At 53.5% G+C, this 27,006-nt stretch overlaps 2 long non-coding RNA genes across 4 annotated transcripts in view; both read right to left on the bottom strand.

Moving 5' to 3' along the window:
- Positions 1 to 390: 390 nt before the first annotated feature.
- LOC144307927 (uncharacterized) lies at positions 391 to 5,448 on the bottom strand. 3 transcript variants are annotated; one of them, XR_013374589.1, is made up of 3 exons: positions 4,377 to 5,448; positions 2,179 to 2,263; positions 391 to 531 (listed from the first exon to the last, which is right to left on the bottom strand). It is a non-coding gene; the product is annotated as an uncharacterized LOC144307927 (long non-coding RNA). The 3 variants fall into 3 exon arrangements; XR_013374588.1 differs by having other exon boundaries at positions 4,451 to 5,448; XR_013374590.1 differs by lacking the exon at positions 4,377 to 5,448 and adding an exon at positions 4,106 to 4,334.
- A 12,080-nt stretch (positions 5,449 to 17,528) lies between these two features.
- The window catches only part of LOC144308074 (uncharacterized), a 48,521-nt gene continuing 39,043 nt past the window's right edge, over positions 17,529 to 27,006 (bottom strand). The window contains exons 3-5 of the long non-coding RNA XR_013374707.1: positions 18,380 to 18,472; positions 18,039 to 18,133; positions 17,529 to 17,679 (exon numbers count right to left, since the gene is read on the bottom strand). This is a non-coding gene — a long non-coding RNA (uncharacterized LOC144308074). The remainder of the gene's footprint in view (positions 17,680 to 18,038; positions 18,134 to 18,379; positions 18,473 to 27,006) is intronic.

Here is a 27,006-nt window from a genome sequence, read left to right as displayed (position 1 = left end):
CACACAAGGCTCAGAGGGGACACAGCTGGCCCAGGTTCACAGATGAAGGCCACAGCCTGGGCCACTCCTGCAGGCCCGTCCGTGTCCCGGACCCTGTTCATGTTCTGGAACTGGGCCTTTCATTCTTTCTTAATCCTTTACGCAAACAGTGTGTGTGTGTGCGCCCGCGCATGTATATACGCCTGTGTGCTCGTGTGTATGTGTGCGTGTGTGTGTGTGCCTTTGAAATCATCCAAAAAATAAAAAAAAATAAAATAAAAGGGGCTTTCATGGTTGAGCCTGACCCAGTGCAACGCAGAATATATTATTTCTTTCAGAGCGTGGATAGCAGATCTACACGTGAAACACAGATCAAACACGGCCCACAGAAACAATGGGAGGAAGCATAACCAGAGTGAATCGATTCCTTGATCCTGCTGTACCAAAAAATTAAAGAGGAGCACTCCTGGGGTTTTAACCCAGATACGACTTCAGCCACAGCCGTCTTTCCCGTGTTCTGGGATCTCTTGTTCTGGCTCCCTTTTTCTGGGTCTGAAACGTGGAATAGAGTAAGCAGTGTTGAGTTCTGCAGGCCTAGCTGGCTTAAAAAAATTAAATAGCTCCATCCCTTCACCCTCAACACACACTCAGGCCTGCACACGCCCATGCATGTGCACACACACATACACACACAGGCACTTGCACACACATGCACACAGGTTCATTTTGTCTTTTCCCCAGAACTAAATACTAAACAGGACAGACCCTGCTATTCCCCGCAACAGGACAAGAGAAGGAAGAGGCAGAAAAGGCCCTGTCAGGCATCAGGAAAAATTCTCAAACCAAAAAAAGGCCCTAATCCCCAGCCTGAGGCCCATCTTGTCTCTCTAGGCCCAAGCGATGACATGGCCCCTTCAGTCTCAAAGAACTGTTTAAATACGTAGGTGGTCTTGCTTAAGTTGGCTGGCTTTCATGTCGGCATTGACCCCGGGGCCGACCCCAGCCCTGAAGATCCAGATTGGATCGCCCTGCCCAGCCCTGTGATGGGCCACCAAGGCCACCCTGAATGGTCAGTCAGCCACAGCCAGCATCCTCCCCTACTTCTGCTGTACTCTCGAGGATGCCCTTTATTTAGACACCATAGTACAGCTGGTCTCCAAGTCCCAGATCCACTGGCTGGAGACAAGCTGGGGATGGCCACAGGCCAGCTCCAGATGGCTCCCAGAAAGAGGCTTCAGGAGGGCAGGCCCAGCTCAGGCAGGTCATAGCTGAGATGGAGCAGAGATCACAGGATTGAGTCTCCACAGGCTGAGTTCAAATTCTGGTTCCCTCACTGGCTGTGACCTTGGGATACTGTGTAACATCCCTGATCCTGGTGTACGCATTGATAAAAGGAAAAGGCATGTGAGGACGAAGCAGACCAGGATTTGAAGCCGCTGTTCTTAAAGTTTGGAATGATGTAGCCACCTGCCGAGGGATGCCGGTGGCCACCAGAAGCTGGAAGAGGCGAGGAACCAATTGTCCCTTCAATTCTCCAGAACAAGTGTGGCTCTGCTGACACCTCCCAGCCCAGTGAAACCAATGGCAGGCTTCTGGCCTCCAGAACCATGAGACAACAAACTTCTGTTATTCTAAGCCACTGAGCAGGCAGTCATCTGTTATAGCATTGACACTAGACTACTAAGGCCTTTCCCTGGGGCCACCAAGAGGCTTCTAAGAGACTGTGCTACATGCTGGGACCTGGCTGTCTTACCTGGATGGGCCCTTACAACAAGCTTCTGAAGTGATGGGTAAGACAGGCTTTGGGCCTGTTAGTGACTAGGAACTGGAGGCTCCCAGGAATTAAGTATCGTGCTCAAGGTCATATGATGTTTGGTGGCAGAGCTGAGACTAGAACACGGGTGCTGCTCCCTCCCTACCAGGCCCCAGGCCCTGTACCCGCCCTTGCTGCTCTGATTAGTTCTGAGCAGGTAGAAAAAAGGGATGCCCTGCTCCACCCCCAGCAGGAGCTGGGCAAGGTCCCTGAGGGCTGGAGGCACAGGGGATGGCTCTCCCACCCCCTTCCTAGCCCTGATGTTTGCACCTGGACAAGCCCTGCTGCAGAGGAGGGCGCTGTGGTGGGTGCACACCCCACCCCGAGTTGCATCTCTCCTCCCAGAGGAGAAGGAATCTGGGGATGGATTCTCCTTGGTGACTCACCTGGGAGCCCTGTCAAGTCTCCTGGGCCTCAGATTCCGCCGTGGTGACATGGAAACACTAACAAGGCTGCCCTGTCCTCCAGGAGCTGTGGGATTAGAGAATGCACGTCTGTACAGAAATGCTAGCGGAGGGGTGGTTACCAGGGCCTGCTCTCCCCTCGGGCCTCCTCAGGAAGATTGTCAGGGGCATGGCAGGTGGAGCCTGCCAGAGAGGCCCTGCTCTGTCCCTCCATGGTACGCACCCAGGCCATGACTCCTGGCTCTGTCCAGAGAGCCTGGGGCAGCCAGGGACCCCGGGACCTCGAGGCTTGGGTTATGCTAGCCAGCACAAATTCTACCCTCCTCCTCCAATGCTCTCTCTCTCTCTCTCTCTTCCCTCTACCCCACCTTGCCCTTCCAGCTCTCTCCCGCCTATCCTCTCTCTGTCCTCCCCTTCCTCTCTCACTGGTTCATTCATCTTTCCTCTTCTTTTCTTTCTAGACCTCACTTTCTGACTCTCACGCTCTCCACCGCAACTGACACCGGGAGCTCCCCTTCCGGGCTAGGCTGGGGCCGGACACCCCCTGAAACCACATCCTTGCCCTCTCCCCCTCCTCTGCTCTTCCTGCTTCCTCACACCTTCACTGGCCTCTCCAGAGAGTACACTCTCCATAAATCACATGCACACGATTCCTTGTACTTCTAGAGAATTCTTATCTAAGATACCATGTTAGGGTCTAGGGAAGCGAAATCAAGAAAGACATGCGCCCTGCCCTTCAGGAGCCACTGGCCTGGTGGGAGAAGCAGCATGACGGAGAATGCCAGACAAGCTCCAGCATTATAGATGCCGTGATGGAAGGCTACTCAGCCCACCATGGAGCACGACGAAGCAGGTGATCTGTTGCATGTGGGGAGTGGTAAGGGAAGGCTTCACAGAGGAGGCCCAGGTGCATGAGGAGGATGCAGGGGAGAGAAGGGACTTGAAAAGGAAGGCAGGGGGAGAAGATAGGGCCACAGTCTAGCCCACCAAGGGCCTGGCGGCTGCTGCAAATAACTAAGACATGGGATGACGGGGGTGGGGGTGTAGACGCAGGACAAGGCTGGAGAAGTTGGGGGACTTCATCACAGCAAGCTTCTGGGAGCTCAGCTAAGGAACTCATACTTTCTCCTGAGGGCAGTATGGAGCCATTGAGCATTCCCTTCAATCTGGAAGTTCTAGAAGTCTCCGGCAAAGACAGGGACAGCTGTGGGACATGGAGAGGAAAAGTAGGGCCGGTCAACTCCCCTTGATGGAAACTATCAGGAAAGATGGCAGAGTAAGCAGCAGGGACAGGGCCTGTCTGTGTGCCAGGCTCGGGAACACCCAGAGCCATTCCCACTGGGCCCATCACGTGGCCAGGCCCTGAGATGCCCGGAGCTGGCAGACGGGGCAAGAGGACAGAGCAGGACAGCAAAGACAGCACGGTTATGATGGGCCGGGGAGAAGCCACGGGGGAGCCGGGGGCAGAGCTAGGTGGGCACAGGATCCCTTAAGCTTGGGCCGTCCCCCCACCCGGCTCATGGCTCAGCCCTGCCTACCCCCCTCCCCTGGCGTGGGCGCTGCAGAGGGACACCGCCTCGCCTCGTTAGGAGGCAGTGCACTCTCACAAACCTCCCTCCGGGCCCCGGGCCGCTCTGGCCCAAAGCCGTGTGCAGAGCTGCAGGGAACAGGGCCGGACAAGGAACCCAGAACCAGAAGGCCCGGGAAGACAAGGAGACGCTTGTCGGGGTTCTGGGAACAGGTGGAGGCTGCAGGGCCCTGGGGGCAGGCCCGGGCTGCCTGAGAAGGCAGGGCAAGGAGTCCTGGCTCCCAGGGATGGGCACTATGCCCCTTGACACCCCACCCAGTGTCCTTTCTGCCTGATACCCTCTTCCCTGGCTTTCTAAGACCCCATAGTCGAAGGAGCCACCTTTCTTTCCTTTCCGTGTCCTTCTGCAGGCAGAGGACTCATCCCAAATGGGGCGGAGTGGAGGGCGTGCGTCCCCACCTGCTCCTGTAAGTTCTTGGCGGCCGTGCCCTCCAGGAGTTCCCGGTGTGGTGGGCAGACAGAGCTAGTCACCACCCCACCCCGCCCCCCGCCCCGTGCCGTGGCTCCGACCGACAAAGGCCATCTCAGCTCAGTGGCCTGGTAGACCCACTGGGAGGCCTTGGCACCCCACTCAGCCCGTCCGCCCCCCCACCGCTCGGAGGCAGGTGCTGCTGCTCGATCAGTCACAAGTGATGAGGCCAAGGCCAGGACTGTTGAGTAACTTGCTTGAGGTCACACGAAGAGAGCGCGGTTTGTCCCCCGGGGCCTAGCTCCAGAGTCCCCATCCTGGAACAACAGGCCAGACCAAGGGAATAAGGGTGTCTCTCTGGTCTTCACAGCAGTATTGGCGTCCGGTGGAGAGTGGGAAGCCTGGAGCTGGGTAGGCCTGTGTCACTCCGAGTGGCCTTGGGCACCCTAAGCTGTAGTTTCCTCACCACCACGCTAAGGGGTGGCCGCAGGGGGCAGTAGATGAGCAGCCAGGTGTGGGCCCCCTAGTACAGGGCCTAGTACAGGGCCCCAGCAGACACCTGGATTTGCCTGGGCCTTTAAGGACCTCAAAGCCCTTCCATGTTCTTTCATTCAACTTGACCTTGACTGAGGGAAGCCAGGTGAGAGCTGTGGGGGCCTGGCCCCAGGGATCTCGGAAAGGTGAGGGCTTTAGGAATGGCTTAGGCTTGCCTCTGTCACATAGAATAGCCAGGTCACCAGAGTGGCTCCCCAAAAGCCAGCTACCCTGGCTTCACCTCCCCGTCACGGACTCCAGAGCCATCACGCTAAGTCAGGGATCACCTCCCTACGTGAGGGGGGTGGGCAAGACTCAGCAGCCTCCAGCATTCAAGGTTTCGGGCCTCTAGCCAACCACCATCCAAATTAAAGGCCCGAATCTAAGACAGGCTGGGGATGGGGGGAGGCACTCCACCCCCACCCAGCTCCCCTGAGGAGCTACAGAGCCTGCCTGGGATTAGCTCCCCTCAGGAAAGCTGCCCTCAGGCCACCACCCCCTGCACGAAGATTTGCAGATGGCTCCCTGATGTGATCTAAGACCCTCCCTGGCTGGCATCCACCAGCCTCAGAGGCAATTAAGGGAAAATAATACATAAACCGGAGCTGGAGCCTTGTACTGCGGTGATGGCCGGTGGCTGGGTGCAAGCATGACCTCCTCAGCTTCAGCCCTGGGCTGCCACCCACTTCTGTGACCCGGCAGCTCTGTGACCTGGTGGCCCCATGACCTGGCAGCGCCGTGACCTGGCTGCTCCGTGACCTTGCTCCTCTGTAATCTCCAGGCTCGGTGACCCGGCAGCTCTGTAACCTGCAACTCTGTGACCTGGTGGCCCCGTGACCTGTCAGCGCTGTGACCTGGCTGCTCTGTGACCTTGCTCCTCTGTAATCTCCAGGCTCTGTGACCCGGCAGCTCTGGGACCTGGCAGGACCGTGACCTTGCACTGGCTCTTCCTTTGCGGAGCATGGTCCCCACCCCATTTTGTTTGCCTGGAAAAATCCATTTCCATCCCCATCTCCACCATGGCAGGTGCAACCCTCCCCCCCACCACAAACACATACATGGACACACATTGGTTAAAGTTTATCTTTCTTCCCTTGCGCCCAGGTTGTGACATATATATACCTTCGTTGAAGACGGTGTCATCCGGTGTTACATTTTTTTTCTCCAACCTGTCTTCGCCCAGTTCTGGCTATCTATTGCTTCATAACAAATTACCCACAACTTAATGGTTTAAAACAGTGACATTTATTTTGCTCATCAATCTGTGATTTCAGCAGGCATGGCAGGGACAGCTCATCTCTGCTCCATCCCACGTCAGCCAGGGCAGCTGGAAGGCCAGGGCTGGCTCATCCGACGGCCCCTCTCATGTCTGGGAGTTCACAAGGGCCATCGGCTGGGACTGGGGTCGTCACCCCTACACGTGGCTTCAGGGTCCTTCCCAGTATGGCTGCAGATTCTGAGAGAGCACCCCAAGGCGAGGCAGGAACTCGAGTGCGTTTTATGGCTCCACCTCAAATGTGGCACAGCATCACTCCTGCCATAATCACAGGCCCTCCGATGCCCCAGGAGGAAATGTAGACACTTCAGTAGAGACGAGTCAATGGCTACCTGGAAGACGGGCATGTGGGATGGCGTATGTCGATTGGAAAGTGCAATCTTCCATTCTCTGCTAGCAGACTGTATGATCCATGAAGACAGGCAGCACTGGGTGGTGCTAAGAAATGAAACAAAACAAAACCAAGGCTTACAGAGGACAGGAGGGTGTGAAGGAAGGAGGGAGAGTGAGAGAGAAGGAGGGATTTTATAACAAAAGTACAGACTTTTTCGAGCCAGGCGTTACTGGAGGGGATCACCTAGTCTAACTTACCCATTTTACAGATAAGATAACTGAGGTTCAGAAGTGTACACACCTGCCCAAGGGCACAGATCCAGTTCAGTAAGATCCGGTCTCTGAGTCCCACTTCTCCTCGTGGTGGGAGAGGGAGGCCCCTTGATGTTCACCTGAGGCCTTGGGTCTCCCTAGTCCCCCAAGCCAGGGCCATCAGAGTATTTGGGGGCACACCAGCCCCATCCTTGCACCCTGCTTCTCAGGCCTGGTCTTCACCACATCTGTGGCCCAGTCCCTGCCTGCATCCCCACATGTGGGACAGGCTGGGGACAGTGGCCAAGGCCTGCCTCCACCCACCATGGCCTGGCTGCTGCAGAAGCCTACCCTCTGGCCTGTTGGTCAACCTTCTCAAACCTTCACGTGTCAGCCCATCCAGAGCTGCTTGACTGTCAGAATCCTCCCCCCACCCTCCTCCCAACTCGGCCCAGACAGTGTGGGGTCAGGGTCAGAACACTGGCTGGGGAATCTGACCCGCCTCCATCCAAACATAGGCTCAGGTTGGTATGACCCAGGAAATGAGGCCTCCTGTCAGACAAACAGGGCGGATGGGATGGAATGTCCCTCCCTGGAGGACTCATCAGCTCATTGGAGGTGTTCAAAAATAGCAGTTCCTCAGGGCGCCTGGGTGGCTCAGTTGGTTGAGCATCTGACTCAGTGTCAGCTCAGGTCATGATCTCAGGTTTAGGGGATCGAGCCCCAAGTCAGGCTCCTTGCTCAGTGGGGAGTCTGCTTGAAGATTTTCTCTCTGTCCCTCCCCCACCCTCAAATAAATAAATCGTTAAAAAAGATAGCAGTTCCTCTTCTCCTTCTTTTCCTGAACCCCTATGGCCTCAGGGGTGGCCACAGCCCGCAGCCCAAGGCTTTCCTAGATTCCAGAAAATGGACTTTCAGAGGGAAGAGGATGCCTGCCCTCTCAACCGTGGCCAGGGAAGGTAGCCGAGTCCAGCCTGCTCAGCCATGGAGGGGAGAATGACCCACCCCAGCCTGGCAAGAACGTCCCTCCACATCACTGAACCCCCTTCCCACCACACCACCTCGAGAGTCACCAAATAGTCCACTATCTCTCGCTACATAACAAATGACCCCAGAACTTAGTGGAATAGGGACACCTGGGTGGCCCAGTGGTTAAGCATCTGCCTTTGGCTCAGGTCGTGATCCCGAAGTCCTGGGATCAAGTCCTGCATTGGGCTTCCCACAGGGAGCCTGCTTCTCCCTCTGCCTGTGTCTCCACCTCTCTGTGTGTCTCTCATGAATAAATAAATAAAACCTTAAAAAAAAAGAACTTAGTGGCATAAAAACCACCGTTTTATTATCTCTCATGAGGTAGGGGGTCGGGAACGCAGGCAGGGCTCAACTGGACAAATCCTCAGCAGGACCTGGCATTGACTAGGGTCACTTGGTGGCCTTCTTCCAGTGACTGTGGTGTCTAGAGGACCCAAGACAGTTTCATTCCTATGCCTGGTGCCTTGACAGAGGAAGGCAGGGGGCTGGCTCAGCTGGGCCTGTCCCTCTGGCCATAGGGCATCATGACTTCTCCGTGGGGTCTCTTAGGAGGGTGGTTCAACTTCTGAAGTGGTCTCAGGGCCCCCAAGAGACCAGGGCAGAAGGTGCCGGCGCTCAGAAGGGCCAACTAAGCCTGACAGTGGCACGTATCACTTCTGCCGGGGCCCAGCTTGGACTTGGAAGGGGTGAGATGGACCCTGCCACTCAGCGGGAGAAGCGTCAAAGCATTCATGAGCCAAGTGACCTTTGGACCCAAGGCTGGGGTTCCTGGGTCAGTCTGTGTGCCCGCCTGGCAGAAATGTGCCGAGGGGCAGTCACATGCCTCATACTAAATTGAGCTTGTTAAGGGCTGAATCATGTTCCCCTCCCCCACCCAGATTCATAGTTTGAAGCTCTAATGCCCAGGACCTCAGAAGTGACTCCCTTTGGAGACAGGACCTTTAAAGAGGTGAATCAAGTTAAAATGAGCCCTTAGAGTGGGCTTAATCCAATCTGACTGGCAGCATCAGCAGGGGTAACAGATGTTTGTCACCAGGATCACAGCGGGCTCCTCTATGGCTTCTGTCCCCTTGGCACCTTCCACGGCCTCCTACGTAGCTCTGTGCCACAGTTTCCCCTCTCACATGGACTGATGCTGTCCAGCCCCCAGGGATGGCCTCCGAGATATAGTATCCATGGACACCTTGGCTTCTCAGGAGCGGGAGGGGAGCGCATGGGTGGCGATGATCATTAGGGTTGCCATTGCCAGCAGTGGCACCTCTGCAAGGCAGCCATGCTCACCCCGGGCCCAGCACATCCGGCCTACTCCTGCTAGGGCTAACTCCCAGTCGACGGGCCCCAGTGGCATCTGCTGGACTTGGGCCACTTGGTTGAAGTTTTCTGTACCCAGAAAAGCAAGCAGGACACCTAGAAAAAGGTGACAGCCCTGCTGGCAGCCCTGCCTCTGAGAGAGCAGGACCGCAGCCCCTGAGCCACCAGCCTGGACCTTATGCTTTCACCAGAAGCCACCTGCACACCCACCCACCCAGGTTGGCCTGGGCTCCCAGGCTAGGGGAAGAGGGCACTCAGAGACGATGTCACACAGCGCAGTCTCTTTCTGTGGCTGGGGGAGGGGAGGGGAGGGGAGAGGAGGGACATTGGGCTGGTGGGCACCCAGCAGAGGAGGAGGTTTCAGCTTGCCCTTTCCAGAAGCATGACTGGCCTGCGGCGGGTAGAAGCAGAGGAAAGACAACCCCGAGAGCTCACAGCAGTGGCTCCTGCGCTCTGGCAAGGAGCTCAGCCCTGGCCGAGGGCCTGGAGGACAGAATCCGGTGTCCCCCTCAGCAACTCCCATCAAGGACGCTTTATTTTAGCCTCACTGTATCAGGTCAACCTGAGGCTCAGAGACAGGAGGCGGCAGATTCATGGTCACACAGCTGGTAAGAAACAGAGCCCAGATTCAAAAAGCCAGGCCTGTCCGGGGCTGCTTCTGCGCTCTTAAATTTTCCCCAGTGCTAGGCTGCCGGGGTAAGAAGGCACAGTAGGTGTGTGTGTGTGTGGATGTGCCTGAGTGTGCGCACGTGTGTGTGTGTGTGTGTGTGTGTGTGACAGAGAGAGAGCTTGGAGTCTTCGAAATAGATTTCAGCACAATACAAGAAACAATTTAGATGATACTTTCACTAGTTTAAAAATTCATCAGCAGCTCCTGGCATCAGGGAATTCCTCCCTGGCTCCTACCCATGGCCGTGTTCACAGGCTTCTCTCCTTTGGTCCCTCTCGTCCCCTGCCTGCTCCTCCCCCCCACTTGCACACAGCTCCCCTGGACAGTTTTTCTTAATTTATTAGGCAGAGCAATTCAGTCCTCACTTAGCCTTACCCACCACCCCCCTGGACTGGGGAAATGCCCAAGGAGCCTCACCAAAGTGTTGCAATAGTTTTATGCCAGCCAAATTGGTCTGGTCTCGGCCCATGCCACCCTCTCCTGCCTTCCTTACTCTCTGCAATTTGAGACTCTAGCTGGAAAAAGCAGTTGCTTTAGCTGATGCTGGAGACACCGAGGCCCAGATTGGCGACATGATTTGTCCAATGCCGTGGAGCACGTTTCTGGAAATTTGGGGCTAGAACCCAGGGACAGAGATGCCTAGATGTTACTTAGCAAAGAAGTTCTTAATATTCTGTGGGTCTAATCTGCAGGATGGTCTTTGTCTGTTTCAGTGACAGGAAGCCTGTATTCATTATCTATTGCTTGGTAACAAATTGCTCCAAACTTAGCAGCTTAGAACAGCAAACATTTATTATCTCACACGGTTTCTGAGGGTCAGGAATCCAGGAGCAGCCTGGCTGGGGGAGGTTCTGGCTCAGGCTACAGTCAAGCTGTTGTCTGGGGCTGCAGTCTTTTAGGGCTTCACTGGGGCAGGAGGATCCGCTTCCAAGCACACTCATGTGGCCATTGGCGGAGGCCTCTGTTTCTTGCTACATGGGCCTCTTCGTGGGGGTGTTCATGACGTAGCTTCCCCCAGAACCAGTGATCCATGAGAGAGAGAGAGAGAGAGAGAGAGAGAACCCAAGAAAGAAGCAGCAGTATTTTTATAACCAAATCTCAGAAGTGACACACCATCACTTCCACCATATGCTATTGGTCATACAAACCAACCCTGGAACAGTGTGGGAGGCAGGTTCGTTGAAGTCTTTCTTAACAGCTGCCTACCACAAAACCCAAGAGTAGTGGCTTACACAAGAGAAAAATGTATTTCCCTTTCTCACAAAGTCTATACCCAAGTTGGTATAATGTTCCATGCTCCTGATGGACCCAGACCTCTTCCATCTTGTTTCTTTGCCCCCTCTTAGTCCAAGATGGCTGCTCATGCTCTAGCCAGCACATCCACAGTCCAGCCAGCCAAGAAAAAGGGTCCCTTCACCTCCTGGAACTTGCACATGACATGTCTACTTACATCTTCTTGGCCAACAATTAATCACAGGTCACCTCTAGCTTGCAAAGGAGGCTGGGAAATGTAGTCCTTATTTCACATGGCCTATGTGTCCGGAAAGAATTCAGGGACTCCATTACTTGGAAAAAAGGGGAACAAAATAAATGTTGGGAGTCAACTAGCAATCTTTGTCTTTGATAACCCAATGAAAGCTATGAACCCTTTCACAGAAAAACAGAAATCATGTATATGCAAAACTGTGCATACAACGTCAGAGGGATTGCAGTTGCCTGTGGTCTCAGTTCATGGACGTTGCGTGCAGGACCTCTGCAGCACTGGCCAGGACCTCACCCTATTCTCGTGTGTGAACAGTAGCGATTCAGCTATTTTGATCAGGATCCCATGAGAGGGCAGGGAGCACCCCAAGACAGCTCCAACACATTTCCTCAACAGTGCATGAGCAGCGCCATCCTATCCAGCAGGATATTCAACCCCAGGAGGGGCTGTGCCAGCTTCCGGCAGAGTGCGGAACTCACTCTCTCTCAATGCAAAACAAGGATGGTAAGGAGGGCACTGAAATGGATTGCTGTCATGTATTATATCGAGAGACACCCTATTGGTGTGTACAAGGATCAGCAAATAGTACTCACTGGAATTCCAAATCAGCTTTTCTCTGTTGATATTTCAAATGCCAGGTTATAATCACACAGGCACAGAGCCATTCTCAACACTCCTCAAAATAATCATACTTCTCCCAGAACTGAAAAACGGCCCAAGGTTAAAACCACAATGTGAAAACACTTCACATCCACTGGGATGGCTAAACTAAAAACACTCGACAACACCAAGTGCGGGCAGGGGTGAGATGCAGCTGGAGCTGTCAGACCTTGTGGATGGGTGTGTAAAATGATAAGGCCACTTTGGAAAACAGTTTGGCAATTTCCTATAGAATTACACATTCAGAGATGCCTGGGTGGCTCAGCGGTTGAGTGTCTGCCTTCAGCCCAGGGCATGATCCTGGAGTCCCTAGATTGAGTCCCACATTGGGCTCCCTGCATGGGGCCTGCTTCTTCCTCTGCCTATGTCTCTCCCTATCTCTCTGTGTGTCTCTCATGAATAAATAAATAAAATCTTTTAAAAAGAAGAATTACACATTCAGGGGTGCCTGGATGGCTGAGTGGTTGACCATCTGCCTTTGGCTCAGGGCATGATCCTGGGGTCCTGGGATTGAGTCTCACATCGGGCTTACCGTGGGGAGCCTGCTTCTCCCTCTGCCTATGTCTGTGTCACTCATGAATAAATAAATAAATAAATAAATACAACATTTTTAAAAAAATAATTACACATGCAGTTGCCATAAGACCCAGCTATCTCACTCCTGAGTACCCATTCAAGTGGGATGAAGGCATTTATCCACAAAAAGATTTGAATGTCAGTGTTCACAGTGACACTGCTCATAGCAGCCCAAACCAGAAACAACCCCAAAGGTCCAACAGTGGGTCAATAAATATAAAAACTATGGTACATCCATACAGTGGTAAGTACTCAGCAACCAAAAGGAGGAAAACTCTTCCTAAATACAACAACTTGGGTGATCTCAAATGCATCTGCTCCCTGAAAAGAGTCAAGCGTGAAAGAGGAGACACTTTATGATTCCATTTATGTGAAATTCGAGAACAAGCAAAATTAAACTATGGTAATGAAAGTCAGAAAAAGGAAGGAGCACGAGAGTGCTCTGGGGATGATGGAAATGAGCTGTATCTTGATAGGAGGATAGGTTACGCAAGGGTTGAGTTTTGCCAAAACTCCTCGAACATTAGCACTGAAGATTGGTGCATTTCCCTGTATGGAAGCTGCACCTGAACTTAAACAAAGAAAAAAAAAAGCGGCGTCAGGTGAAAATGCAGGAGGTGGCACCCCGTGGACCCAACTGCAGCTAGTTACCTGCCCTTCATGCAAGACCAAGCTCAGCACTGGGTCAGCCATGGCAGTGCAAACTGGAAACCATCAAGGTCTGGGAAGAGGGCTACCCGGGGGGGCCTCTCGGAGACAGCCCCCCGCATGTCCACATGCAAGTAGGAACAACAGGAACAGAGCAGCCTGAGATCCTGCCTGCCCAACTTCTGCTGTGATCCCTCTGTGTGAAGCAAGTGGCTCCCCAAAATGCACGGGTGTTCAGGCTAGGACCACCACCCTAGCATGGCCTATCCATCTCCCTCAGCCTCAAAAAGATCACCAGCATGACCAGGATGGAGTGAGTGTAGATGCTGCCGATGTCGACGTCGGCTCCTCGAGGACCTCCCGGTCAGCTGCCTCCTTGCAGAAGAGGGAAACGAGATCCTGAGGGGCAGGGGGCCCTGCCAAGCCGGTGTCCCGGGAGCCTCATGAACCCTTTTGCCTTCCCGAAAGGCAGGTGCCCCTTGAAGCTCCACAGTCCATACTACAAAGGACTAAAAAGCTACATGAAAAGGACCTTTTCCCCAGACAAGTGACGAAACAACATTTCCGTGTCCAAGCATCTTAGAACAATCTCCTCCTCCTCCACTCCCCTTTTGTAGCTGCACCCACCTCCCTCCTACACACACCCAATCTAGCAGCCTCGCCCTGCTCCCTCTGCCTCTCCCTGTGACTGTCTGGACTGAACACCACAAATACCAGAGCAGCCGCCGTTTCACTGAGCACCTACTGTGTGCACCGTGCTGCATCAGTTAGCTAGAGTTCCTGGATTGCAAACAATAGAAACAGAGTCTGACTAACTTGGGCAGAAGGGAATTTACTGGGGGCCCCTGAGTGGCTCAGTGGGTTAAACATCTGCCTTCGGCTCAGGTCTTGATCCTGGGGTCCTGGGATTGGGCCCCGCATTGGGCTCCCTGCTCAGCAGGCAGTCTGTTTCTCCTTCTACCTCTGCCCCTCCCTCTCAAATCGTGTTCTCTCGCTCTCTCTCTCTCAAATAAATTAATAAAATCTGTTTCTACAAAAGGAAATTTAGGGACGCATGGGTGGCTCAGCCATTGAGCCCCTGCCTTCGGCCCAGGGTGTGATCCTGGAGACCCGGGATCGAGTCCCACGTCGGGCTCCCTGCATGGAGCCTGCTTCTCCCTCTGCCTGTGTCTCTGCCTCTCTCTGTGTGTCTCTCATGAATAAATAAATAAAATCTTTTTTAAAAAATGAGGGGGAAAAAAAGGAAATTTACTGGAAGACGATCGGAGATTGGCATCGTAGATTGGATGTCTGGATAAGAAAGCTTGGCACTGGCAGGGGCCAAGGCAGACCCAGAGACAAACAACCTCTACCCTTCTGCTCAAAGATTCGAATGCCAGCCAGGAGTATAAAATGGCAGGGCCCCTCGGACAATAGTCTGGCAGCTTCTCACAAGGTTAAACATACAGCTGCCCTAGAATTCAACAATTCCACTCCTAGGTATTTACCCAGGAGAAATAAGAGCGTATGTTCAGAAACACAGTTGCACGGGCATGCTCGCGGAAACTTTATTCATAATAGCTCCAAACTGGAGTCGACTCAAATATCCATCAACTGGTGAAGGGATAAACAAAGTGCGGCCTAACCGTCTAACGGAACAGTACTCGGTGATACAAGGGAAGGTACTCACAGGACTCACAACAATGTGAATGAATCTCGCAGATGTGATGTCGAGCAAAAGAAGCCAAACACAAGAGAACACATGCTGTATGATCCATTTATATCCAATCTAGAAAGAGACAAAAACTAATGCACGGTGACAGAAATCAGACTGGGGGGGTGGGGGGGTGGCTGTCTCTGGTGACCGATGCGATTGACTGGGTAGGGGACAAGGGAACTTTTGAGGGTGATGGAAATGTTCTATATCTCGCGCGGGTAGCTCCACAGATGCATATATTTGCCCAAACGCATCACGGTGTACACCTTCTGTGCATTTCAATGCATGCAAATTAGGCTTTAATTAAAAAATTAAATTAAAAAGAATCTCAGGCAGGGCTTGTGCCAGGAGCAGGAGATATGATAGTGCACAGGGCAGGCAGAGGCCCGTCCAGAGGGACCCTCTGTCTGGCCCCAGAGCTAATAAGTGACAGAGCTGGAGGCGACCTGACATCCTCCCTGCTCCCAAGTCACTACCAGGCTTGCTTGGCGTGGCTGGGGACAGCACACCCCAGAGCATGATGGGAGCTCCCGGGAGGTGGCGGCAGCTGCCCCAGAGGCCAGAGGCTGCTCCTCCACAGGGCACCAGGCTGCCCAGCGCCCTCCGGCCTGCCATTCCTACAGAGGAATGCCAGGCCTCTCCCCCTCCTCTCCTGAAGGCTTCTGGTCCCCAGGACCTCACACAAAAGGGAAACGTCAATGTTTTTATTTTTGACCAGAGGAAATATAAAACACTCAGGACCAGAAACAAGAATACTGTTTGGAAAGTACCAGACTATTAAAAGATTTTTCTTACCCATTCGAGCCAGTCAAGAGGTGGGTGGAGAGAGGTCTAAATCAGAGTTGGGGAGACCCAAGGACAGTGGAAAGAAGGGGAAAGGCGAGACCTGGGCTCCAAGGGGCTGTGGCCTGCCCGTCACCCTCTGCCATCTCCTTGGACAGAGAACGCCACCTGGCAACGGTCACTTACTTAATGACTGTTCAGGCTCTTGTCAGTCTTGGTCTTAAGCCCCTAGAATAGAGTGGCCAGGAAAGCCCACCACAGTAGAAATTGTCACCCACGTAAGCCCCAGGTCCCCCAGTCCTGGCCGGGTAGCAGCACACCGGGGAATGTTCTCGAGACCGCCAGTGTGGCTCCTTCCATCTGAGAGCGTTTTGCTGCTCATGTCACTCAACTAGCCCCACTTCCGTGAGCTCGGTGTTGCTGTCCCTATGTGACAGACGCGGAAACCCACTCTGACAGACTTTTGTCTTTGTTCTGAGAGACCCAGACAGGAAAGAGAGTCGGGAGTCGGGGCAAGAACCAGGCTCTTGCAAATCTCACGTTTGAAGCTCTCTTCTCCAGCACTTGTTCGTAATGATGGCAACTTTCTCAGGCCCGAGAACCTTCTCGGATGCCGGGGGTGGTCGAGGGCCTGACCTCGGTGGCAGGCGGCCTCTAAGATGGCTCCCGGTGACCCCCTCCTCCTGGTGTTCACATGCCCTGCGGGTGGGCCAGGCTGGGGGACAGGACAGAGCAGAAGGGACAGGCAGTCACTTTGGAGATTAGGTCCCAAAAAGACTGTGACTTCAGTCCCCGACTCTCCCGGGGCACTCACTCTCTGCCCCCCAGGTGGCCAGCTGACTTGTCCTGACGATGCGCTGGCAGCCTATAGAGGACCCTCATGGGGAGGAACAAAGCAACCACGTGAGTGAGCTTAGAAACCGACCCTTTGAACCTTCCTGCCAACAGCCATGTGCCTGAGCCATTTTGGAAGCTGGGCCTCCAGGCCCGGGCAAGCCTTGAGCTGACTGCAAGCCCCAAGCAGACCCAGGCCAGAAGCACCAGCTAAGCCGACCCGGCGTCCTGACCCGAGGAAACTGTTTGCTGTTTTTAAGCTGTTAAGTTTTGAGGTAATTAGCTCTTTCAGCAACAGATAAATAACACAGCTCCTAGCTGAGAGCCTAACACTATGCACTAATAACTAATCCTCCCTCAGCCCCAAGACTGCTCAGGCCAGAGCACATGGCTCTGACTTCCCTGGCCTGCTACACACACACACACACACACACCCTCCTCTGACATCTTTGCGCTATTTGACTTGGTTTCCTTTTCCTATTCTTCTCTCTTCCCCTTTTCCCTGAAAAGCATGTCAACATTGGTCCTTCTCCACGGAGAACATTCGAAATTGGAGGTGCATCATCCCCAGAGAGTGGGAGCCTTGAGGTACCACGGGCCATCCCCATTACCTTGGCTGCCCGCACTCTGTCCCCTGTGCCTTTTGCGTGACTGCCTTTGTTTCCAGCACACCCTAAATTGCCACTGTGCCAAATGCTGAATGTGACCAGAAATGACACGGGATGAATAATGTGGCATATAATTATCACCACATTTCAGATGAGGGCAATATGCATTTTTCTCGGAGCCGAAGGGATGCAATTTTATTTTGTAACACAAAATGCTCCATTTGGCGGTCAGTTTTCAAGCAGCCCTTCATTCTGAAGCAATTTCACGTGAATAAAAGCATTTGTATTCATGCACTGCGTAATGCGCATTATCTCAGCCCGGACTCCCAGTATAGACTTCACCACAGGATTCCGGCTCTTTTCCGTGAACCAGGCCCAAATCTGAATACAAGAAGGTGACTATGAAGATGTTTTTGACTTATTCCAGCTCTCTAGATCTTTGTTTCCCTCTCTACCTGAGAGGGATGAGCCGGCATCTTGACAAACCGCTCTCAGACCCCACCATGGAGACCCGGTCTGTGACACCCCAGATAAGACCACAGCACCCAAAATGTAGTACTGATCTTCTGTCCCTGGATGATGATTTCTTAAATCTCTTTCACTCCCCAAAAAAGCACACTCCACGCTGGAGATGTGGGTGCAGGTAGTTTATTTGTCTGCTGTGGCCACCATAACAAAATCCCAGAGGCAGCGTAGCTTCAGGAATGGAGATCTTCTCTCATGGTTCTGGAGGCTGGAAGTTCAAGATCAAGGCTCCGGCAGGGTGGGATTCCTCTGAGGTTCTCTCCTTAACCTGCAGATGGTCATTGTCTTGCTTCCACTTCATACAATCATGCCTTTGTGTGTGGGGCCCCTGGTGTCCCCTTTCATGTCCAAATTTCCTCCTCTTGGGGAACCTGGGTGGCTCAGTGGTTGGGCATCTGCCTTTGGCTTGGGCATGATCCCAGGGTCCTGGGATCGAGTTCCGCATTGGGCTCCCCACAGGGAGCCTGCTTCTTCTCCCTCTGCCTGTGGCTCTGCCCCTCTCTGTGTGTCTCTCATGAATAAATAAATAAAATCCTTTTACAAAAAAACAAGAACAAATTTCCTCCTCTTATAAGGGCACCAGTGGGATCAGGTCCCATCCTAACAGCCTCATTTTAAGTGACTCACCTCTTCCCAGGCCCTAGCTCCAGATGCAGTCCCATTCTCATGTATGGCGGGTTTGGGCTCCAACATCTGAATTTGCAGGGAACACAATGTGGCTCCTAACAGCAGGAGATCCAGGAAGAATGGCAAGGGTGGGGGAAGTGAGAGCAGAAAGGGAGGGTGCCGGCAGAGGATGAATGAGGAACAAGCAATGCTTTGTTGTGGGTGACTGGGGTCCAGGCCCTCAGAGGACCTCGAGAGAGCATGTCGAGCACGCCAAAAAATTGTGCCATCGAAGCATGAGGGGAGCCAGGGCACCCGCGAGACCAATGGATCCCAATGGTGTCAGCCAGTTAGGAGTTTACCTCTGGGAGTGGAGAATCTCCTTAGACAGAGCCACCAAACCAGAGCGGGCCTCAGGCAAGACTCCCCAGAAATTCAGAATAACGGGCAGCCACCTGGAGAAGAAGAGGGAACATCAACAGGGTTTTCATTTCCAGGTTTGAAGTGATTGTCATTGAAAAGTCACAAGAATAAAATGACACCAGCTCAGAACAGGACCGGTCTACTTTAAGCCCCCTGGGACACAGACAGGCAGCTGGGGCCCAGCAAGACGACCTGACAGGCCCAAAGTTGACCGACTGGAAGAATGAAATGAGGAGGAGACCCTAATCCCCAGACTCCCGGGGCTCGCACCTTCCCTGTGCCATCAGGCTGCCTCCTTGCCTGACTTTCTTCAGCGCTGAGCAACTGGGGGCTTGGAGCTGAGAGTCCCTTTGCTGGCTAATAAACTCTCAGCTGACTGGAAAATGCAAATGAATGACACAGAATATCTAAGAAAGGTCAGCGGTCATTCCCTTCCTGACACACACACACCGTTTCCATCTGGCCACCAGCAGCCCGGGAGCCAGGCCACCCTCCAGTCGCAGGAAGCTGCACACAGAGCCATACCCAAACCCCATACGTGAGCAGAAGAGGCTACGTGAGCTACAGGACCTTGCCAAAAGGTACCGAATTCTTCTAGGGCCCCATAGAGGTCCCCCATCCCGCAGAGCAGCGAGCTTACCCCAAGGAGCGGGCCCCACTGGTAACAATAACACCAGACACTTCTATAGGTTGCCTAATTTATGTCGCTTATTTATTCCTCACATGACAACCAGGCGGGGTCAGTATCACTGGCCCCATTTTAGAGATGTGCAAACCGAACACCCTGGCCCAGTGAATGTCATCTAAGACCATGCCTCCAGGCAAAGTAAGCACTTCATCTTGAAAGTGGAAGGCTCCCTCGCTCCGGGAGGCAAGTTTCCCCCTCTAAGCAGCCTGTGAGAGCTGATGGCAAAGTGAAGCTCTCTCATTTCCATCGTTAGGTGCACCAAGGGCCATTGGCACCAGCAGTGACGTTAAAGCTCATGCTCCTCTTGCTGGGGCTCATGAGGTTTCTCGAATGTTCCAAGAGCAACAGCCCAGCAGGAAGTCATGCAGAACTGCTGCCAGGGATGAGCTACAGCAGAGCAAGAGGAAAGCCATGAACACTCTCTTGCAGCCTGCGGAGAAGGAAGATAGTGGATGATCACTCTACGATCCACGTTAGGAGAATCTAAAGTCAGCGGAGGAGGAAGAAATCGAATTCCAGGACCGATGACCATCGAGTTTTTCAGAGTCCCTTCACTCCTAGACCTATGAATCATGAGCAAGTGTCCCTCCAGTAGCCAACCAACGTTCTTGGTTTTCAGACGTTGCCCATGAGACAGTGGAACATTTACCCAACTGCCACTCCATCCATCCATTTGTCCGTTCTTCCCTCACCCAACAAATATTTAATCAGAGCCGACTTTGTGCCAAGCATTGTTCTAGGCACTAAGGAGACCAAACAAACAAAATCTCTGCTCTAACAGAGGCCTACAGTCCCACACGGAAGGAATAGACAATAATCAAGATCAATAAGAAAGATGTATAATCTCTTAGGTGGTAAGTGCTAGGAAAGGGGAAGAAAGCAGGGAGGGGGTAAGGCGTGCTGGGGAGAGGAGTTCAATTCTCCATAGAGTGGTGGGAGAAGGTGTCACTGATCGGGACATTTGAAGGAAGGGAGAGGACTGGGGGAGAAGCATTCCAGATAGAGGGAACAGCAAGTGCAAAGGGCCTGGGGCCAGATGTTTCCAGGGAGTGGGAGGGATGGCAAGGAGCCAATTACCTGGAGTGGGGTAAGTGACGGGGAGTGAGAGGTGATGAGATCAGAGAGGTGACAGGGACCATTCTGTAGAAGGTCGTGGGCCATGGGGAGGCCTTGAGGCCACCTGGAGCATGATGCAAAACCACCAGAGAGTTCTGAGGTAGGATTGCCATGATCTGACTCACGTTTTAACAGGATCACCTGGCTGTTGTGTGGAAAGTAGAAGGAAGAGGCAGTGGAAGGGGAAGCAGGGAGACCAGTGGGGTGGGGGTGCCTCAGTCACCCAGGTAAGGGAGAGTAGAGGCTGCCCGGGGAGTGAAGGACGCATACAAGGGCCTCACAAAGGCCTGCTGTGAGCCATATGTAGCTGGTGGCCACAGGCTTTGAGAAAGTGGCAGTCTGAGACCTCTCGGCCTCTCTCAAGGAACCCCGGACCGCAGAAGTGGATGGACTTAAAGTCCAGGAGACCAAGCCTGGAGGAAGAGACAACAGGTCAGAGAGAGGCCTCTGTGAATTTCCTCCTTCAGCAATTCTGGGCAACCAGGCAAACAGAAGGCCTTGGGCCCGAGAGGCAGAGGGGTGAGCAATCCGTTGGTGCGCACACAGCAGGGCGGTGAGGGATGAGCCGGGCCCCTGGTTCAAAGGACCCCTTTCTCGTATCGCGACTGGCTGGCTCCGGGCGAGGCATGAGCTCTAGGACAGGCTGCTGGCCGCCCATCCGGAGCCGTAATGGCCAGTTACATATGTCTCGATCGACGGAAAACAAAATGAAGGAATCCATGGCTTAAAGATTTGCAGAGAGACTCTGAAGGTGATGCCCAAGCTGCCTCCTGACAGCAGAATAGGGGTGATCCAGAGACTGGAGAGAATTCTTCCAGAAAGAGGGAAAACGAAGTCCGGCGGGCGGCCTGGTGGCGGTGGCAGGGCGGGCTGGGGCGCCCAGTGGCTGGGGGCGGCGCGGAGAGGCGCGTGGCCACTTGCAGGCTGAGGATGGAAGCCAGAGAGCAGGGACCGGGAGGCCTAAACCACCCTCCATCTCCAGGCCCTGGAAGCGGCTCCAAGGGTTTTCAGGAAGGACTAACAGAGCCCAGTGTGCGTTTTCAACAGATCGTTCAGCCAGTTGTGCAGAGAACAGATGTGAAGAGCGTGGGCCAGGCAGCCCAGGGGCCTGCGGGTGGGAGTCGGGGTGGCGGTGGGATGCTCTGACCCAGTCAGCCGCTTCGCCCCGCCCTGCCACCCCCCTCCCCGCCCAATCCAATGGGTCGGGAAGCGCCGGCCTTCCCCACGGAGCCTACTGTCAACCTGGGAGCCCTGGGAAGGATATCATAAAAGGAGCTCTGGGAGAGAGGGGCGGGAACCTTCTGTGGGGTAGCCTCATCCGTCAGCCCTGCCGGCAGCTGCTGACAGCGGGCCCCTTGGGAACGCTGGCGACGAGGGGTCCCCAGGCCGGGCAGGAGGCTGAAAGGCGAGGAGGGAAGGTGCCCTGCCTCTCAGGTCTGCCTCTGGCCAGCCTGAGGAAACGAGATCTTGGTGGCCGTGGGGTGGAGGGTGAGTTAGTGGCAGGAGCCCATCACTGGGGAGAGAGCACGCCTTGATTCCCCGCAGAATCCTTGTTCTCCCCAAGGGGTGAAGGGCTGTCCAGAGCGGCCCCCAGGTGAGCACCCCCTCACCCCAAGTCGCCTCCTGGATCTGTGCGCTTTAAAGATGGATAATACATTCCCAAATCAACAGACCAGAGCCTACTGGGTAAAAGAAGGCAAACCAGGTCAATGGAGGCCTAGCCACCCCAACTGAACTCACGATGAGAATCCCCATCTAGACCCTGGCCCTCAGCAGAACCACCCCCTCCCACCGGGCACACCCCCTCCTCAGGGCCCCCATCACTCCTTTCTCACTGTTACTCTTTGTTCTCCACTAGGATTCCTCATCCTGGTTCAGCGAGAGGGCCGCGGTGCTTGCTGGTGTGAGCTCTGGTCTACACTGCAGGCTTGGGGATTAAAGACCTTTCCCCAAATCCCCCAGCAAATCAGAGCAGCGCTAGGGTAGCCACGATTCCCAGGCAGGGAGCACAGAGCAAATCCCATCCGGGCACCAGGGAACCCCTCTCTCAGGTCTCGAAAGGCCTCCGAAAGCCACAGGCCAGCCAGCCCCAAGGCTTCATTAAAACCGCTCGGTGGCCTGGGTTTGCTGCAAACCCATTAAACAGCCGACATAATCCACTCATACATAAAAATAAGGGAAGGGGAAGGAGCACAGTCCCACAGGATGTGTGTCTGGGAGAAACAGTTTCCATAAAAATCCAAACAGAAACGAAGTTCACGGGGAGGTTTTGGCTGCAGTCACTTTATTGGCTTCTGGAAATTCTAGCCAGGGAAAGATTCCCTTGGTGGCCCATTTGGAAGCGCTCTGACTCGGATTCGCAGAAACAATGGAGGGGCGAGGGGCTCCCCGTGTCTTTGCTGACCACCCTGCAGCTGAGGAATTGTTCTAGAAACGCAGGGTCCTTGTTCAAGGTGGCCAGCCGGGGTTCCGGTGGCGGCTCCAGGGGCTGGGTTCATGACAGGGCAAATCACAGGTGACCACAGGCCTACCTCGGCCACCCCAAAGCCAGGCCGAGCGTCCACTACAGCTAGGGCCATGCAGACACTCCCAGAGCTTTGGAAAAGGAAAGAATACGGCAGGATTTAAATAACTCAGGCAGCAGAATTCCTGTTCCTTCCCATGGGAAACTAGCCCATAGGCCAAGAAACGCCACCAGCAGGACCCCTCTCTACGGCCTTTACCAAGGCCAGCAGGCCTGCCATGTGGACGCATGCACAAACACACGTCATCTCACAGAAGAGGAGGTTAGGAGTCATTGGATTATTTTTTTAATAAGCTGCTAAGCCAGTATTTTTATTCTCTGTCATCTTTAAGAGAAAAAAAAAAGCCCAGAAGAATGCAGCTAGTTTCTTAAATTAGAGATCTGTTGTGTAATTAGCCCATTTTATCTTCTGCGAGTTGTTGCTGTTTTCTCTCCGTGGTTTCCAGAAATGTCATTGGCTAGGCTTAAAAGTAGGGTTTTTTTTTTTTTTTTTTTTTACTTCCAGAGAAAAATTCTATAAATATTTTCTCCCTTTTAGCATGTTTTAAATTTGAACGACATATTGTAAAGATAGCAAGAGTTAGGAAAGTCTCTCTTGGCCGCCAATGAAATGCAGTGGGAAAACTGATTAGAGAGGGAACTTCTGTCCACAGAGAATACACCACCAGCCCACTCTGTGCCCCCCCCCAAAGGGTTCAAGAGCCAGGGTACCCCAGCCATCTCCGCTCCGATGGCACTCAGGCTTGGGAGCTGGAGAGAGGGAGGGCCACTCCCAGGATGAGCAGGCAGTCTCTACTCAGGCAAAAGGTGTTGCTTGCTGATGGTCAGAATTCCACACTTAGTGATTCATTTCTTTGGATGAGCTTTTAGGCACGGATTTTACATAGTTAGGTATGCCTTAATGGTTTTTCATTTTGAAATGCATATGTCTTTATCCAGCAAAAGTATACAGACATACCACATGTGAGTAAAAACCTATGTAAAGGGATATTCATAGCCGGGTATTTTGGAGCTGTAAAGGGCCAGAAACATCCTGAATGATTATCCATTAATAGGAAACTGGTTAAATAAAGTCTGGCACGGCCTCATAATAGAATGTTATGCTGCCATTAAAAAGAAGAGCAATAGAGTTCTAGGTGTTGCTGCAGAACGCTCTGTGAGACATAGTGTTGGGTTAAAAAAAAACAAGATGTATAGAACTTTATCATATGTTTATGATATGGCATCATTTGTCTTTCTTAAAAGGATATATATGTATCACCTTGTATTAGATGTTGGCAGCAGGGGTGGCCTTCAGGAAGGGGAAGAGAGTTGGAAGCTGACTTGCTCTTATATATAAATATACGTGATGTAGATGTCCTATTGCGCTACTGGCTTATAGTGCACTCTCCTTTGTGGTTTTTGCAAAGGATATATTTATATACAATCGAATACGTATATCCTCTTGTATCCCCCGAAGGATACATCGGAAGCTGGGAGGAGGGCGGCACAGAGGAAGGGCTCTTGATTCCAAAAAACGCCCTTGAAGTCATTTCACGTGGTCAAGAGGCCGTCCTCCCAGGCTGGAGAGGGGCTGATCCCGGGTAGGTGGACCTCGTCCTCAGAAAGTGGGAGTATAAACTTTATGCTGCTCTGTGTGGCTTCGGGTTCCCCACAGGAAAGAATTAACGCTGGTTCCTGCTCCCAAATGCCTCACATGCCCCTAGTCTGGGCCCGCCATACCTTGTGCCCACTGCCACTCCTGAAAGTTGGCCACCCGTTTTCTCTGCCAGGCCCCACTGCAGGACAGGGGGTCCTTGCAACTGAGGACGAAGTGTATTCCTGTCTGTGGCCCCAGGGACCAGCATGGTGCCTACCCTTTCAAAGTGGATGGTAGAGGCGCCTGGGAGGCTCAGTGTTTAAGCGTCTGCCTTCGGCTCAGGTCATGATCTCAGGGTCCTGGTATCGAGCCCCGATGGGCTCCCTGCTCAGCGGGGAACCTGCTTCTCCCTCTCCCTCTGCCTGCTGCTCCTCTTGCTTAGGCTCCCTTGCGCTCTCTTTCAAATAAAAAATCAATCAATCAATCAATAAAGTGAATGTCAGAGCCAGTCGAGCCAGGGGCATGGCTGCGGGACCTCAGGCAGGTGACTTAACCTCTCAGAACCTCTTTCCTCATCTGTAAAATGGGAAAGATGCTAAAACCTTCTTCATAATGCTGGTGCGAAGTGAGATCAATGTGCCTGGCACATGGTGGGCGTAAGGTGATAACACTGATTATAGTGGAAGCCAGTGTCTCAATCAATGTCTATTGAAAAAATTAATTCACCCCCTGAGACAGAGATGAGCCAAAATGCAAGTCCTCCTGACATGGACACTTTCAGGCCCTGTTGCCAGGCAGGAGCCAGTTACTCGGATAACTTCTCACCAAGGCCCCTCTGGCTGCCTGAGAACACCTAGTCCAGCACCCAAAAAAAGACGGCAGGCACACCAGGACAGACGGTGCTCGCCGGGGAAGGAAGAGAAAACACTGATGAATAAGAAGAGCAGCTACCTCGCCACCGTGCACCTGCTGTGTGGCGGGCGTTGCGCGCAGTGCTCACCTCTGGAGGAAGCTGTCGCTGTCCCCAGTTTACAGACCAGGAAGCTAGGGATCAGGGAGGGAAAAGAACTCAGTGGGGTTCTTGTCATGGAGCCGGGATTTGAACCTGGGTCCATCTGACTCCCAGACTGGCCGCCATCAACCAGCCCCCCGGGCCACCTGCCGGTGGGCCTCCAGGTGGCCCTGTGTAGCCCCTGCTTCGGGTATGCCGGCTGTCTCTGCCTGTCCACCAAGCGCCAGGGCCATCTTCATGCCATAGGGGCCTGAAAACCTCTCAGTCACAGACGGAAAACAAATCTCTGCTCTGGGCCCCTGCGGTTGGCGATGGCCGGGCCCTGGGAGCGCTCCTCCTCGGAGCCATCACCTGGCAGGCGGGGGACCTCTTCCACACGCAGCTCGCTCCCTCTCCTTCTCCCTCTCAGCTGCCTGGAGGCTGCTGACCATTTGGAAATCACTGAGCTCTGATAGAAAATCAATCTTGGCGCGCGAGGAGTGTGCGGGGGTGGGAGGAAGGGACTCCAGGCTGTGTTTCCTTTCCCCCTCTAGCCTGGCTCGAGAACATTCCAGAATTCCTGGAAGAAAACTCACAACTCCGCAAGGATGAAAGTGCCGAGAGTCTGGCAACTTGTCCTCAGCCGGGCCCTCCCAAGAAAGACCTATAGCCATGCAATCCTCTGTCCCCTACCCCCTTATCATCTTGCCACTGTTTCACTTGATGCAGATTTGGGGTGCAGAAAACAGCAGGCTAAGAGGGGAAGGAGATGCCCGGTCATCAGCCCCTGCCTGCACCACACACACACGCACACAAACACACACACACACACAGAGTGGACCTCACTGGGCCCGCAGGAGTTTGCTGATACTCTATTGAGGGGCCCACACAGCCAGGAGATAGCCTTCCCAGGAGGCCAGGCAGCCTGCAAGCAATGCCAGGTCTCCTGTGGCCTGCCAGGAGCTGGTGGCCCTGCGCTGGCAGGGGACTCTTCCCCACAGGAAAAGGAAAGGTCATCGGAATTTTCGATAATATCTCAAATTGGGCCGGTTTTGTCTTTTCCTCAAGCTAAAATCGTGCAGGTTCCAGTACCCAAGCTCCTACAGGAAAGAGAAACATCTCTGTTGAGTGCCTGCCTTTGGAGGGAGGGATGGGACGCGCAGGAGTCGACTGGTGGGGGCAGGGGGCAGGATGGCCACCCATGACCAGGAGAACCATCTGCCTGTTCACTCTTAGCCCAACAAATGACCAAACAAAGATGAGCTTCTGAGTGACCCCAACAGCTGAGAGCAACCAAGGCCAAAGTCCATGGTGGGAAGCCAACACTCTGACCCTCAGTAGCTTACAGGTCAGTGTTGTGCTCTCTCTCCTGCTGTCTCTTGCTCTCTTCCTCTGCAGTCAGCAATAGCACTAGAAGCCAACAAGCCAGATGGAATTAGTCTGGAAATCAGATTTTCCAAAAGAAAAACTCAGTCCTCGAGGTGCATCTGCAGATTGCTTAACAGCAAAAGATCCAGAGGCCATAGTGGACCCCAGATTTCACAGATTTTAGAAGCAATCTGCTGTTAGAAAGTTGTCTAGGTTCATTCTGGAGGGCTTCTGGGGGCCCAGCTGCCCTATCCTACTCGGGGTACCTCTGGGCCTGCCCCTCAGCAAATTCAACCCCTA

Source organism: Canis aureus, chromosome X (genome assembly GCF_053574225.1).
Source record: "Canis aureus isolate CA01 chromosome X, VMU_Caureus_v.1.0, whole genome shotgun sequence".
NCBI lineage: Eukaryota > Metazoa > Chordata > Mammalia > Carnivora > Canidae > Canis > Canis aureus.
The sequence above is the reverse complement of the archived record's forward strand: the minus strand, read 5'-3'. Positions and strand labels throughout refer to the sequence as shown.